The sequence below is a fragment of the Prionailurus viverrinus genome, chromosome B4 (genome assembly GCF_022837055.1).
Source record: "Prionailurus viverrinus isolate Anna chromosome B4, UM_Priviv_1.0, whole genome shotgun sequence".
In the NCBI taxonomy this organism is placed as follows: domain Eukaryota; kingdom Metazoa; phylum Chordata; class Mammalia; order Carnivora; family Felidae; genus Prionailurus; species Prionailurus viverrinus.
The window spans coordinates 45,887,302-45,904,593 of NC_062567.1; the positions used below are offsets into that span (position 1 = coordinate 45,887,302).

The 17,292-nt window shown below is 38.5% G+C and overlaps 1 pseudogene; it reads left to right on the plus strand.

Annotated features, from left to right (window-relative positions):
* The first annotated feature begins 257 nt into the window (after nucleotides 1-257).
* The window catches only part of LOC125170573 (cytochrome c oxidase subunit 1-like), a 39,930-nt pseudogene continuing 22,895 nt past the window's right edge, over nucleotides 258-17,292 (plus strand).

Consider the following 17,292-nt stretch of genomic DNA (forward strand, 5'->3'; position numbering starts at 1 on the left):
TAGATAAAATAATCCTCTGTTGGTTGGGTAGTTCAGTAAATTAGTCCCTAGACTTAAACTCCCCTGGATCGTGTTGTTTATGCATTAATCTGTGTGCACTCTTAGAGATAAATGGAAAATAAGTGGATTTTTCAGAGACAAGTTGTAACTGTCAGCATACTTTTGTCAACCTTCAAAATAAAATAGCCAGTTAGTATACCAACAAAATGAGTTTATTCAGGAATAGCAGATAAATTGCAATTTGAGACATGCAAACTATGCCAAACTATAGGCAAGTCCGGAGAACAGAGAAGTATTGTTTTATAGAGGAGAAAAGAATTCGGGGAGGGCTTTTTGAAACAAAAGTCTACAGGAGGTGAGTAAGAGTTTGGGGTTGTGGTGACTTACTGGCTGAATTGTGGCAGTTCTCATTGGCTGGGTTATTGTTGGGCAAGGAGAAAATCTTCCTTCCTCCTGCTTGGGATAGTAAAGTAAGCTTCTTCTAATCAAGATATATAGAGTAAGCCTCGAAGAGTGGTACATGCATCAGTGATTCCTCTTCAGGACCTCCATTTTAAAATTAAAAAAAAAATTTAAATTTATTGTGACAGAGAGAGAGAGAGTAGGGAAGAAACAAAGAGAGAAGGAGTGAGAGAACCTGAAGCAGCTTCTGCTATCCGTGCACAGCCCAATGTGGGGCTCAAACCCATGAACTGTGAGATCATGACCTGAGCCGAAACCAAGAGTCGGACACTTAACCAAATGAGCCACCCAGGCACCCCAGGACCTCCATTTTGAATGAGATTTTCCTTTCCGTGGTTTCACACTTTCAGAATTAGATGCTCTGTCTGTGACTAAAAGTTGCCATGCTTATTATAAAAATTATCATTCACATACATATCCTGTCATGCTTGTAGAATTTCTTCTACAGTTTTATCCTTTATTTAAAACTACAAGTAAAAATGACATTCTACTAGACAAAACTAACTAGAAAATCTGAACCTGTTATACACATAAACATCCTACCAGCTCAGCAATTAGGGTCCTACCAATAGTGCCACATTTGTTTATAAGGTATATCCAAAAGGAAACAACCAGTACAAGTATCTCTGGCAGAAGTGAAAAGACAAGTTCTTCCAACGCCCGCCATATTACTGAAAATGATGGTGGTGATCCTGACAATCGCTCATTTATTGAGAGGCTGCTGTTTACTGGGGACTGGCCCAGAGACTTTGCACACATGACCTCATTGCATCCTAATATAATCCTGCAATCATCATCACCGTTTTAATAATGAGTAAACTGAGTTTCAGACAGGTATTGAAGGAGTTAGGAATGTAACCATAGAATCTGAACACTATATCATACCCTTCGGTGTGAGAGCTCTCACATGGCTTCTATTTCCTCATTCACTAACTTATATCTTCTGCCTCTTCGTCTTAAGATAGAAGTATTCTGGCACCTGGGTGGTCAGTCAGGTGAGCGTCCCACTTCAGCTCAAGTCATGATCTTACGGTTCATGGGTTCCAGCCCCACGTCAGGCTCTGTGCTGATAGCTTGGATTCTGTGTCTCCCTCTCTCTCTGCCCCTCCACTGCTGGTGCTCTGTCTCTCTCTGTCCCTCAATAAAATAAATAATAAATAAATAAAACATTAAGTAATTTTTTTAAATAAATTTTAAGATAGAAATATTATGAGACACAGGAGACTGAATCAGCTTTTGAGTCATTGGTGGGGACTACCATCCAGAAAGAAATGGGCCACAGGTTACTCCTGGAGACAGTTGATTCCTGCTCATCCAAAACTCTTTCTTGCAGTTTCTCCTTTCTGTCAATCAGTCTGTCGGTCACATGTTCAACCTTCGGTTTAATGGATTGGGGGCTTCTGCCCTTTGTTAGATAATTGCACAGAGCCGAATATAATACATTGTGTTAAGGTAGAGAGCTCAGACTTCCAGTTTTTGTGTAGAGCACTGAGAATCAATGATTCTCAGGAGGATTTTTGTCCTGGCTTTGGAAGCCGACTTGAGATTTTGTAGCTTGCTGGCTTTGTGCAGCATTTACACCTCAGACAGGCCTTTTCCTCCATGAAAGATGCCACCTGGACAAAAACAATTTTAACACTAATGTCTTCCTTTTGATTGCATTAGATTTGCAAATTAAACAGATTAATGGTAGTGCTCTGTGTTCCTCTCAGCTCTTCTGTTTAATACTCTTATCTGACAAAGTGTAAATAGAAGACATAATTAATTACTCATGACGTGCATGTCAAGTTGCATAAAAAATTACATCCCCAAGACACCCATTATTACACATCTGACTGTTCTGTGAAATTGGTTTTGTAAAGAAAAAGCATACCTGAAGATAAGGTTTTGTTTGTTTTTCTCCTCTTTTTATTTAATTTACTAGAGTATCTTGAAAAAAGATGTGGAAGAACGACATGAACTGTTAACATAATTTTAAAGAGCTTACTTCATTTGCCCAAGGGTGTGTTATTTTTGCTTTTTTGAAATTTTTCTGTTGGGTTATGAGATACTAAGCTCTGTATATGAAACTAGTAAAAATGATGATGCTTGCATAGAAGGAAGGCCCCAGAATATGGCTATTAATGCTTTAGAATATGTCTTGCTGAGAAATTATTAGCCAAGCACACTATGCCTTACCATCCCCTCCATAAATTATCTCAACCTTGAGCTGGGAAGTGTACTACCATGACTGAAAAAAAACAGAATAATTGTTCAGCCATTTCTTCTGTCTCATCTGTTTGAGTTGATCTGAATGAAATGAGGTCTGTGCTTTAACTGGAGAGCTCAGCATTTCATATTTAGCTCTCAATCTGTTTTATGATAATTTTCGAAGGAACAGACTGCTCATGACAAAATGTGCTGTACTATTATTAAAGGTGTCCTGCCTTTATAGATTTCTATCACTTTGAAGCAAAATGATGGCTGGGAGGATTTTTGAATGGGCATATTTTCCAAGTTTTTAATAGATTTTTAATAAAATGTAATAGGTATCTCAAGTTGGAGAAAGCCAAGTACCTGATGGAAAAGTATTTTAGGGTTATCATAATGAAACAAGGCAGCTTGGAGGAGAGATCATTTGCCCACAATCACTTATTCACTTTACCCATCTGTAAAAATGAAAATTTCTACCTCACAGGATTACGGTGTAATTTAAATGAGATAATCTCTGAAAGGTCTTTGTAAATTGTAAGACACAATTTAAATATGTGATATTTGGGCGCCTGGGTGGCTCAGTCAGTTGAGTGTCCGACTCTTGATTTTGGCTCAAGTCCTGATCCCAGGGTTATGGGATCAAGTTCCGCATTGAGCTCTACACTGAGTATGGAGTCTGCTTAAGATTTTCTCTATCTCGGAGTGCCTGGGTGGCTCGGTCAGTTGAGTGTCCAACTTCGGCTCAGGTCATGATCTCACTGTTCATGGGTTTGAGCCCCATGTCAGGCTTTGTGCTGACAGCTCAGAGCCTGGAGTCTGCCTCAGATTCTGTGTCTCCCTCCCTTTCTGCCCCTCCCCTCCCCTCCCTTGCTCATGCTTTCTCAAAAATAAATACACATTGAAAAAAAAAAAAGATTTTCTCTTTCTCTCTCTCCCTCTGTTCCTCTCCCACTCTTGTCCTGTCTCTTTCTAAAAATAAAAACAAACAAATAAATAAATAAATAAAATATTATCTTACTAAAAAATGATTGTATCTCCTGTTTCATTTGCTCTGGTACAGAGATGTTTTCTTTTTTCACATTTATGTGTATCTGCCCATGTGGATAGTGTGTGTCATGGAGGGCTGTATTTAATACTGTAATATATTCTTTTTCTTTTTAAAAAATAGAGTTTGCCCTACCCAAGTTAATTTTGGGTCACCTATAATCACAGCTTGATTATGTGACTGGTATGATTTAATGTATAAAATTTACTAAATATTTATGACTAGTAACAAAATATTTTCATAACAGCTTTGCCTCTGACCTACTGATCAGATCATTCCAATAAAAAAGATTTTTTTAAGTTTATTTATTTACTTTGAGAGAGAGAGAGTGTACGCGAATGAGTAGGGGAGGGGGAGTGGCAGAGAGAGAGAGAGAGAGAGAGAGAATCCTAAGCAGGCCTTGTGTTTTCAGTACAGAGCCTGACACAGGCTCAATCTCAGAAACTGCAGGATCATGACCTGAGCTGAAACCAAGAGCAAGAGTGGGACGCTTAACCAACTGAGCCACCAAGGCACCTCTAAAAAAGGATTTTTTACATAACTTTGTGCATGTAATACTGTCAAGCATTCTATTCATTCAGTATGTATATGATTATTATTCATCTTTTATATGTTATGTTGAACCATAATTCATTCATTCTTTTAATGAACATTTTTTGAGCAATAATTACATGCCAAATACTGTGCAAATCATTCAGTATTTCTTCAGGTTTCACTCATCTGTGCTTAGAAATTGGTACATATGTACAGTAATTCCAAATATAAACCAGTTGGCTCCATCAGTACACGTGAGGCAATAGCCCTCTTCCTCTAAAGTGTCCATTTGGGTATTTCTGAGTATCTAGTGGGGCATTTATTATGGAACCTCAGTTCCTCTGTGTACCACCTCTGCCCTTCCAGCCCCTTCATTCCCCTATTAGACATCTCCCCTACTCTTCCAGGTACTACTCCTGCAGTCCAACCCCTTCCCTGACTCTCTCAATATTTCCTGTCGCCTTGATAACTGAGGATTTCTTACTGGTCAAGCTTGTGTTTTGGCTTTTGTTTTTCTCCCCAGAGCTTGTCAGCTGTGAGCCAATGGATTTCTGGAATTCTTGTCCCACTAATTCTTCAAGCATGTGTGAATTCCACTTAGATAGCAGCTGAGATCTGAGCCGCCCCCATCCTATAACATTAACAGTAGCAAAAATTACTTAATTTATTTGATCTGCCTTTCGTTCACTTTGTCCACTTTCTCGCCAAGTCAGATAAACTGCTGGAAAGTGAAATAATCAAATGCTTCATAGCATGCAGAATGATAAACAAATAAACATGAAGACAACCTAACTACAAAGAAAGAAGAAAGCTTGTGTTAAATACATTCTATTTTATGGTCTTTATTTTAAAAAATGGCATCTTAATTGAATGTGAAAATAGATACAAGATCAATACTTAATTTATATTTGGTACTGTGCCCCAGGTATTGATTTATTAATTCCTCAGTGGTTGAGATATTACAAATTATTAAAAGATCTATTTGTCTCAAACGTATTCACATTTTACAGTAAATGTCCCAAGTAAGTAGCCATTGTACATGAATTCAAAATTAAAATGTAAAAAGAAGCTTTATTGTACACATGAACATATCTAAACTGAAGGAGAATTGTATGTGAGTCTATATAAACATTATTACGTTCTAACTAAAGTAGAATAAAATAAATAATATATGAAAACCTAGCTTTATTTCTTGGGAAAAAAATAAATACATTTACACCATTTCAAAGTTCCCACTTTTAATTATTGTTAATGTTAAAAAATCCCAGAGTTATGGGCATGGGGAATATGTTATACTGCAAGTGTAATGCTTGCTGATTACATCATTTTAAGAATCATTAGTGAGCATAACCCAAGTGGTTCTAAAATACATTTATTTGGAAACTTAAATTAAAAAAGCAGATCATCTTCAAGTATTTCACAAACATGACACTTATTTTTTAGAGCATGTTTGTCCAAAGGAGTAATTCAATATAGTCAAATTCTGCTAGACCTCCTCCCACGGAAGTCTTATAAAACTTGGATATGTGTGAATAAATCAATGAAAATAATGTCAACTTCTTCCTTCTAACTCAGCAACTTAAGATTAATAAAACACTTATTAAAAGAGGTGAAACCAAATGTAGTAAATATTATTTAAATGGTTTTGTGTTATAAATTAAAACTCCTATATATGAACTTTCAGATACAATCCATGTAAGATTTCCCTAATGAAGCTTTCAGAACACTATGTGAAAAAAAATGGGTTTTAAGTTTGTGATTTCATGGCTCTTTTCATATGCTGATCTCAGTTCAATATCAAGTCTCCCTCTTTTCACAAACCATCTGGGAGATTGACAAGTTGCATCTCACCAGATGGCCTAGCATACCAACCTCTCACTTCAGTGGCACCAACCTCCATGATAAATCGGGGAATGCTTTGGTACAGTGCTTCTGCTCAGGAAGAATTCCACAGCTCATGACATAAAGTGCCAGTTCACCATTGCCCACCTCGTTCTAAGGTTGAGATTGGATATGATTTCCATCGGTATTAAAGTGTTGTAGGACACAGAAGAATTGATGCCGCTCACCAGCCTCCTATTATCCTATTTTCTATAATTGCTCTTCCTAGCTCATCTTTCCCTCTCTACTCCCTAGTCTACACTTTTATTATTTAAACTTTATATAGAGAGAGCCTTCTTCTTCCTTCCTCTTCTTGTCCCTTATACAAATCATTGGAAAATACACATTAAAGCATCAGAAAATAACTACACAGTTTTGGGTTCTGTGGGTGGGATAATATCTTCCTGAGTCTAGAGTGCAGCCTGTTTATATTTTGTTAACAAGAAATTTAATTGCCTGTGTCAGTTATTTTGTAGAATAACTTTATGTTTAGAAGTTACTGCCTGTGACTAAGCTCTCAAGGCCTTTCTGCTTTCCTTTTGTCTTTATAAATGTCAAGGAGGCACTAGCAAAGTCATGAAGGACAAGGACATGGAAAGGGCTTTTTTTTTTCCCAGCTTAGAGCTCAAACCTGACTTCAATTTCTTCCCCCATTCCCTCCCCTACTTTTCTCCTCTGAACCCCTCTCATAAGTTTTATAAATTCTTCCAGCTATTTAGTATTAACGAAAAAGTGTGAATCAGAAATGTTTACAAATATGATAGGTCTTCTGGTGCCTTGAGCATCTTTCTTTTAACATATTTCATTTTATTTTATTTATTTATTTTTTTGAATGTTTATTTTTGAGATAGAGGGAGACAGAGCATGAATGGAGGAGGGTCACAGAGAGGGAGACACAGAATCAGAAGCAGGCTCCAGGCTCCAAGCTCCAAGCTGTCAGCACAGAGCCCGACGTGGGGCTTGAACTCACGGACTGTGAGATCATGACCTGAGCTGAAGTCAGATGCTTAACCGACTGAGCCACCCAGGCGCCCCAACATATTCCATTTTAGCTTCCAATTTTTTGCTGTCTTTTTCTTGACTTTTAGGCTTTACTGCTTCTGTATTCCCTGACAAACATAGAAACTGCCCATATCCTCAAGTCCACATTTTGAAGAGTAAGCCTAAGTGCCTGCCAGGTTCTTCTTCTCATTTAGCAGTAGTTGACTGTCATGAATGTGCACCATTATAAGCACAGACCATATCACATTAGAAATTCACCTACAGGAACTTTATTTCAAATCTCCTTTTTACTTAAGTTTTCAAAATTCTATCTTATGTGTTATTTTGTCTCCCATCCCCAGCTTGGCTATGACAGCAGCATATTCCCATACTTTTTATCTGTGGAGGTTTGTTTCTCTTTTTCTCAGATGCAGAGCCATAGGAAATTGTCCACATCTTGCCAAAGACAGGAATAGCTTGAGGGAACAGCCTTTGCTCAACCCAATTTGATATTGATCCCAAGCGAGTTTAATGCTCCCCTCATGTGTGATTTTGTAGACTAGAAGAACATCAGCCCATCTTTCCCGGGAATCCTGCATGTTCTATTGGTTGCGGAGAAAAAAAGAAATGAGGTAATCAATGGAAGAAGAATCTCTTGATAGAAAGGGTAGAGATTAGTTTCAGCATGGGGTGGGAGAACTACCAACTAATTCAGTTAGTCGGAAGTAATGGAATTAGGCAAGATGAAAATCTGTCATTTCACTTTTCTGTTTAAAATACATAAATGGCTTTCCGTGGTTCTTTGGCTATAATCTACACTCTTTCATGGGCTTAAAGTCCCTTTTTGATCTGGTTTGTGACTATTCTAGTATCATTTCTAATTCCTCACTTTTTATGCTGTGGTCATTCTGAACTTTTCTCATTTCTTCGTACTTGACACTCATTCTCACCATCCTCTAGTCCTTTGAATGTGCCCTTCTTTCTGCCTGGAAAATTCCTTTCTCTTACACCCTCTCCCTAACCCAACAAGCACATACCCATCCTCTGGGTCTTAGCAATGATGATCCTTTAACCACAAATCCATTCCTGACTTTCTCTTCTCCAAACTGGGAGAAGAACCTAAGTTTTTCCCATCTCCCTAGAACTCCATTCCATCCCTCCATGTCCATCTGGAAGAGTTTTGTTTTTTTTCCTCAAAACACAACTTAAAATCTTCACTTCTTTGAAATCATTCCAGCCATATTCCGAATGTGGTGGACTCCTTCCTCCTTAATGCATCACTGTAACATGAAGATATATCTATTATTGGTTTAGTTGCACCATAGTGGCAATATTTGTCCATATATTTGTATTCCTGACCAGACCATAATATCGAGTTCTTGAGGAAAGAGATTGCCTTAGAGCATGTCTTTTTTAAAATTTTAATTCCACTGTCGTTACCATGTCTCTATTACCTTTATATCTCCAAAATGTTCTTTCCTTACCTGTTCATCCTAGACATGTAATTACTTTTTAATTATCTGGTTCCCAATTACTTTGTAAGCCTTGTAAGGGAGGGACCATGTTTTGTTCACCATTCTTTACCTTTCACAAAGGTTGGCAATCTCGATACTCAGATATTTCTAGGATAAATGTATGCATTCATATTAAATTCATATAAATGATAAATCTTTCTATAAGTAGTCACAAAGAAGACAAGAGTCATGATGGCTCTTGAATAGCCTTTAGTAATAATGTTTATGATTTATGATAAATCAAAGATTATAGAAAGATTCATTTGATCTGATGGGTATAATTCATTTGCCATGGTCCATGGTCCCATGAAAGGCAAAGATCTAGAAAACATAATTATCTAGTATTCTTATAAAAAATTATGGCAGAGGCGCCTCGGTGGCGCAGTCGGTTAAGCGTCCGACTTCAGCCAGATCACGATCTCACGGTCCGTGAGTTTGAGCCCCGCGTCAGGCTCTGGGCTGATGGCTCGGAGCCTGGAGCCTGTTTCCGATTCTGTGTCTCCCTCTCTCTCTGCCCCTCCCCCATTCATGCTCTGTCTCTCTCTGTCCCAAAAATAAATAAACGTTGAAAAAAAATTAAAAAAAAATTATGGCAAGTAAATCAGGTAAGAATATAAAATTTTTAATTTATCTATGGCCCTATAAAAATCAGGGATATAATCAAAAGACCTACATACTTATTGTCATCTGCCTATATTTATTTTGTGTTTCAACAAGCACTATTTATTGATCACTTAAAATATGCTAAGCCCTTTCGATAGGAAGAATAATGGTCTCCCAGAGATGTCTACACTCTAACCATGGAACTTTTAAATAGATTACCTTGTAGGACAAAGGAAGTTCGCAGATGTGGTTAAGATTAAAGACCTTTCAAGACTGAGAGTATCCTGGAATTTATAGTTGGGCTTAATCTCACCCATGAGTCCTTAAAAATAGCAGAAAGTAGAAGAACAGATCAGGATGGACTCAGACTCAGCCATTACTAGCTTTGAAGCTTAAGGAAGAAGGGCAAGCCTGGGTATTCAGGCAGTCTCTAGAATCTGCAAATAGTCTTCAGCTGGCAGCCAACAAGGAAATGAAACCTCAGTCCTATGGATGCAAAGAACTGAATTCTGCCAACAACCTGAAGGAGCAAAAAGATTCTTTCTTAGAGCCTCCAGAAAGGAAGCCTTGCCAACAACCTTGATTTCAACCCAGTGAGATGCATACCAGATTTCTTACCTATAGAATTGTACCATAATAAATTTGTGTTGTTTTATGTTGCTTTATCTGTAAAATTTGCTAGGGCAGTAATAGAGAAGAAATACAGCACTGGACTAAACTCTTGGGGGAGAACAATATGGTCTTAATTATGGTCCTCTCTTCAAAGCATTCTTGAAGACCACACAACAGTTTGGTCAGGAAAACAGATATGTGCACAAATAATGCCAATACAGTGTAATTAAACCTCTAATAGAAATACGTAAGTTTTATGCTTCAAAAATAGAGGTGGAATTAAGGAAGGAGTCAACTCTATTTGGAGTGGGATCAGGGAAATTTTCAGAGAAGAGGCAATTTTAAGATGGGTTTTTAAGTGATGAATCCTGATTTTCCATTTGGATGGATGGCTAAAAGATGGCACATCAGTTGGTAAAATGTTGGACTAGGAATGGTGCGGTTTGAGGGGAGTAAATAGATGGATAAGTGTCACAGGGACTTCGTTATCATACAAAATATTTTTTGGATAAATAATGTGGAAGGATTTGCATTTTAGGAAGTATAGAATAGAGAAGAGGCAAGACTGTACGCAGGGAGTCTGCTACAATATTCTTAGCAAGAAAGGATGAAGTGTCTGCTTTATAATAGCAACCATTCACCAGAACTTTATTTCGTATGGCAGCAACTATACCAACACTTTACGTGTATAATCTAATTGAATCCTTACTATTCAGCCCTGTGAGGTAGATGTTATATCCATTTCACATATGAAGAAACCAAGGCTCCCTTCAAAAAGATGTGTCCCCCCAAAGAGGTAACAAAAAAGGGATTCAAACATTGGTATTAGTGGAGCTAAAACGTCCACTCTAATTCACTTTTCATGGAAGGAGCAGGGGACTAAAATAAGAAGATAGGGAGAAATTTAATAGGTAAGATCAACTAAGCTTTGATTAGATGAAGTGACAAGGAAGAGAGAAGTTAGGGCAACTACCAGTTTTCTGAGTTGAATTATTAAAGATATCACTGTTAACGAAGGTAGAGGCCACACCTAGTAGAAATGTTCTGGGACAGGGGTGGGGTGAAATAAAAGTTAAGTTTTGGATGAATTTAAGAAGTGTGAACACGATATCCAAACAGAGATTTCTAGACGCCAGCCAGAAACCAGTTTGGAGTGTAGAACTAGGGCATGGACTGACGATGGCATTTGAAAATTATCTACCGGTAGGTCACTTTCATAGACTAGAACATTTCATATAAAAATCTTGGAGAAATCTCCTATTTCTAATGGACAGGTACAAGTCTATCTTTAACTCTTCAAGAGCCGTATACTCTATTGACTGAACCAGCCAGACTGTAATGGACAAAGTACAAGTCTATCTTTAATTCTTTTCTGAAAGAAATTCTCACGTGAGGCCAGGAGATGGCTCAGCCTCACATCAGTGTCATCAGTGTCAGACTGAGGCTGATGGAAGAATGGCAGATGACCAATGGTCCAGGGATCCCACCTATGTGTCCTGCTTGATGGGGTCAGAACCCTGCTCTCATGAAAGACCCTCTATGCGATGTAGCTCTGACTCTGTATTTCTTGGCAGCCAGTGTGAAAGTAAGCACTTTGCTTTAGATAACTTTTTAATCTCCTAATGAACATAGCGACTTCCACCCTTCCCCCCAGTTAGCTGCGTGTCAGTCAATTAGCAGATTGACAGCTCAGCCAAAGGAATAGTGGAGGCCAGTTTTGCAAAGAATCATTAAATCCGGCTTGAATATGCTAACGGAAAGGGAGAGGAATTTAAGACAAATCCTGTTCCCTGTTTTCTGATCAAAATCTTTTAAATGAAAGAATTGCCATCAAATACTCTGGTATGGAATTTCTTGAAACTGCCTGGTTACTTTATTAGAGGGGGAAGCAGGCACTAACTGCAAAAGACTACCTTTGTTGTACCAGACACACAAGAAGAGATTTTCACCATTGCAGAGCTATTTATACACAGCCAGCTTCTGTGCTCAGTTCACACACACACACAACTCCCATTGATATCCGTGGAGGCTACAGACATGTGGCGGGAACAGAACTTGGCCCACTGAGCTGCAAGGCTTGGCATTCTTTTGCTCACTATGACAACTTCAGAACTGGATCTCTTAGCATATGAGCTCTCAGAGAAGAGTTCTTGATTTCTTTTTTCTTTCTTCCTCATTATCTTAGCCTTGAAATACAAAATGGAGACCGGGAAACTACCGGCCACCTTGGTGGCTTGCCTAGAGTACCCTGAGGGACTTGGAGAAACTGAGACCTTCTAAATTTTAGATTCAAAAACTTGACAAAGATCATTTCATAGAAGTGCCGTAGTCCCCAGGGTACAAGACTAAAGGTTTGGCTTCACAGTCACCCTGGAAGTAAAAGCAAAAGATGTCTTGAAACAGCTTTTGAACATATAAAAAAATGCTCAAGTCCCAAATTTAATTTACAAATGACATGTCTCAATAAATGCTTGAAATCTGCCACTAATGTGCCCCTTACATTCTTTCTTATAGAAATTGTTCCTTCTCTAGTCCAAGAGATTCTGGTGGGGAGCAGCCAGACCCCTGTCCCCTTATATGGTTACATGTCAGACTAGGGAGTCAGGGTATCCGATTCTCTTGGACAGAAACATTGGTCCAGAGGTAGGCATATGAACCAAAGAACGATAATCAGTTATGCTACTTCAAAGACTATAGAAGCACAGAAAAATTGAGACTCCTAAGATTAGGAAATGAAATCATACAAAAGTTTTAGCTCTTTGGGGACAGTATTCTACCACCTGGAGAAAACATGATAAATAATGAAACTAACAGAGAGGAGAGTAAAGATATTAAGGAAAAAAAATTTTTTGATCACATAATTTAAGTACCTGGACCCCGTTATGCCTGACTGGATTTCCCCAATATGAAAGAAAATAAATCGCTTTTATTCTTAAAGTGGTTTGAGTCCAGTCTCCATAACGCGTATCCTATAAAGATTCAACGAAAACAAAAAAACAAAAAAACCTCCTGTCAAATGTACCTTATCCATCCCATTCAAACACTCATATTTCAACAGGTCTACACATACTGAAACTTTCCTAAATAACCTCAGGGGAAATATGTCATTTTCAAATTACTATGGGTGCTCTGCATACTAAATATGATGCAAAGCACATTTCCATGTCTCCTCTCTATAGGGGAAGAGGAAGCCTTGTGGATATGCTTTGAGGAAGCAACTCATGGTCTTGGCTCTTGGCTCTTGGCTCTTGCCCAATGCAGCACCTGATGGAGGCTGAGCCCAGCATGTAGCCCCAGTAATGGATCTGGCAACAGGGAGAGTGCGTTACAGGGCTCCTTCCACTTGACCGGCTACCATCACTAAATCAGTTCTCCCCAAATTATTTGAGTGCCATTTTTAGAGAAAGGAACTGTTCGTGGTTGGTAGCTACCGAAGCCACAATTTTCAAAGGAATGAACACCAAGGATGGAGGCATAGAGGATGGAATTTTCAGAAGTGTGAAAACCCAGAGGGAAGGGGGTGTCTTCTGCCCTTGCGAAGTTGTACTGCTCAAATCATCCGAGACACAGAGGAAATGTGATTCAGCCTTGATATACACGAATCGGAAAAACAGCTTACATAAACAGGTTTAGTTACCTTCATTTAGCATAGCAATGAATCCACACAGAACCTTAATAGTTTCTCTGTGCAGTAGATTTTCATCAGTCATCCAGAAATATGTGTTAGGAATATATATCTGTTATTTACTTCCGAAGGAGTTTGATTATTGAAGAAATCGTTTGCTTTCAGCATGGTCTGATTTCTGGCATCATTATCAATGTGTGTTTTCTCACATATAATAACTTATTTTCCAGACACTCATCTTAATACTCCCATCCATATGCAGGTTACAGTATCCATTAGACACAGAAGTCTGTTTCACCACACACACACAAACACACAACAGAAAGCTAAAAAATGTTAAAGTTTAAGTAGTTTCACTCATCTAAGGGAATTTCAAACATTCATTTAACTGTAGGGGTAACGATATCAGGCAAGGCTCCAGTCGCCACTTATGCCTGTCATTTGCTGTAATTAAATCGTATTTGCATTATGTTTCTCTTCTATATTAAAGTGCGCATTTATTACTGAGTAATAAGAAGGACCATTTAAAGAGGGCTATAACAAGCACCTTGAATACATTGTCTTACTGAATACTCAAACAGCATGGCACACATAAAGTGACCCCTATTTTGCAAACAAGAAAACAATCCTCAGTGACAGGAAATCACCAAGCAAGTAGGATGGACTCCAAAGCCCATTCTCATATACGCTAAGTAAATTTCAGTTACATTGATGTCTATTTTAATGGAGCTTTATATAAAAGGATCTCTAAAGGCCAAAACCCTCTATGCGTGTAGTTACAAGCACAACCATCCCCTACCATTCTGCGTATTTTTCCTCAATACATTTCCCTTGAGTCCATACTGACCTACCCAACTGTATTATTTTTGAAATTCTTAACAGTAAAGATATGTAGGAGAGGGAGGTTGAAGGGGAAGAGGAAGGAAGAGAGAAGCACACAGATTACAATGAATTTAGAAATCAAGGCAACTGTGACTCATGTTGAGTGACATTTCCCTGTCTCCTTCCAGTGCTGCCATCTGAGATGGACCTCTTGCAGGTTAGGTTGTAGGTTGCAGGTTAGGACCTCTTGTTAGGTTAGGTTGCAGTCTCACGACTTTACCCCCAGCACTCTTTTCCTACAAAGGACTGAAGGCAGTGAACAGAAACAAGCTCTCTCATCCTTACTGACAGGTCGGTTTGGGTTTCATGTAATAAACTGTAACTATGCCCTCCTTCCCCCACTGATCTCCATGTTTACCACACCATTAAAGCAGATGACTCAGCGGCAAACCTCCTTTCTCTGCCCAGGAACAGCCCATTTCTTACTGGGCAATTTTAGTTCCCACTATTAAGAAAACACTTCCAGTAAGGACATGTATTGCCTGATGAGAATTCCTGAGAAGCAGCATGGCCCTCGTGTACAGGACAAGGGATGTAGCTATTCCTTTGTGATGTCTAATGCATTGCAAAGGTGAAGACAAATCCCGTTCACGTCTTTCTCCTCATGTGAAGGTTTTTTTTAAATGCTTGAAAAAAATGCTTGAAATCTTGCCCCACAAAAGAACATTTGAGTCAGATCTGTTTAATCTGATAATCATGTATGTTCATTAAAAGTACCAGATAGTTTAATGTTTGTTAGACTGAAATGTTGGAAATAAAGATTAAAACTCCTTATACATAGGGGTGCCTGGGTGGTGCAGTCGGTTAAGTCTCTGACTCTTGGTCTCGGCTCAGGTCATGATCTCATGGTTCATGAGTTTGAGTCCCGCATCAGGCTTCTGTGCTGACAGTGCAGAGTCTGCTTGGGATTAGGTCTGTTCTTCTGTCTGCCCCTCCCCTGCCTGTGCATATGTACTCTCTCTCTCTCTCTCTCTCTTCTCTCTCTAATAAAAAAAAAAAAAAGCAAAAAAAAAAAAAACTCCTTAAAAGTATAAACTGAAGTTTTCCATGGTTATTTATGTTCTTATATAAAAAAATAACAAAAAAGTGCTTTTATTCATTTGAGGAGGTAGCTGGTATTTGCTAGAAAAGGAGAACTACCATATAATTAACTGTGTCAAAATGTTTTCTTTGTTCACAGTTAATCTAACTGCAGCTGCTAGGAGGCAGAATGCATAAATATGACTGTGTACTTTTAATTACAGAAAATGACAGGCGTAAGTTGTGACTGGAGCCTTGCCTGATACTGTTATAGGCGAAAATGTTGCCCAGAGACTCATTGAATTAATAAGTAACCTTTTGTTTTTTTGGTATCAAAATTTTATAGATGTTAACGGCAACTAAAATAAAACAAAAATTCAGAATTTTAATCAGCCAAAAGAAATTTAAATAGAACCCGAGTAACGTATATAGAGAAATCATGGCACACAGTAACCAACTTTATGCCAAATAATATCTCATGCATGGGACTCTATCTTGGAGAAAGAAATGTTCCACATCTGTAAATTTTCTAAAGATACCTTTAAGAATTAAATCATTTTTTCCCAATTTTCCTCTCCATACTATACAAGGAAGTTACTCTCAATTTAAATGTTTATCCTAGGTGCTCTATTTGCAGTGGAGAAAAAAATGTTTTCTATTTGATACTTTTTTTGTTTTCGACAGTATGTGGCAATGCCCGTAAATGGAAAGATGTCTATCCCTGGGCCCTGGAGTTCATTTTCCTCTAAATGTTTAGGTCTATGAGATAGTACTGACTAGAAACGAAGCAGCACTTTCCTCCTTATGACATTGCTCTCCTTATCTGCCTTTCATAGCTGAATGGTACAGCGAGCAGAATGTTCACTAGGCTTTACATCAAACATGTTGTATCATCCTCGTAACCCTAAACAAACACTTAAAATCTCTCTGAATATCTGTTCATTCTTCTATGAGGGTGAGATGGGATAATTCATGTTTAAATCTTAAATACAGTAGTTGCTCGAAATGTTATTTTAAAAAATTGCTTTCCTATGATTATTTTTTTAAATCATGCTTTCCTTTACATGCCTTTTCTCTTTTCTGTATAATGTTAGGCAGAGAGGGGGTGCAGTTTGGGTTAGAGAGGGTTCAGGAGTCATGGTCAAGGCTGTGCATGAGTGCTGTTTTTAAGCTTCCTTGTTGTCTTCATTCCACTGTTTATCCCTCTACTCATTCACTGTGGGGGTGGCTGTCACCTTGGTGACAGCAGTTTTGTGCAGCACATGTGGTGTGAACACCGGCCTGGTGCAGAGTATAAACAGGTTCTGCTGTCTCAAGTAATTCACTATAAGCAGATAAGCGATTGCCTTTGTTCTCTTAGCTGCTCTGCTGCTGAAATACACTAATAATAGAACATGTTCGTTGAAATTGTGCCTCTCCATCTCTAATTACTGCATGCCAACATATTCTGACTGCTACTGTCAACAACTGATGGCTGTGGGTGATTGTTTTAGACTGCGCCCAAGGGGGTTCTTCTACTCACTCTGCCTTCCGTAGCGTGCACAGTTACTTGACTGGCTCATTTCAATATGCCGGATGGCTTAAATGAAATAAAAATGAACATTAAGAAAATATTTTCAGACCAGCAGATGTTTGTTGTAGATTGACTCTGTTTAAGGGAAAATGGAACAGTCATAGAATGAAGACAGTCTGTTCATTCTTGAGTTCACCTTACCTGATGTTGGTGAGGACAGTTATTCAACTCCGTCCTTCCCCTATCTGCTCCCCCAAGTCTCCACACATTTCAGACCAGGCCTGAAACCATGACCTGGCTTCCTTCCTGCTGCAAGCAGTCAACTCTACTCGGTTAGGCTTCAAGGTCTCAGACAATCTCTAATCCAGTTTCCAAGGACCATCAATGGAAGGAGCTCCATGCTAAATGAATTATACAAGTTCTCAGG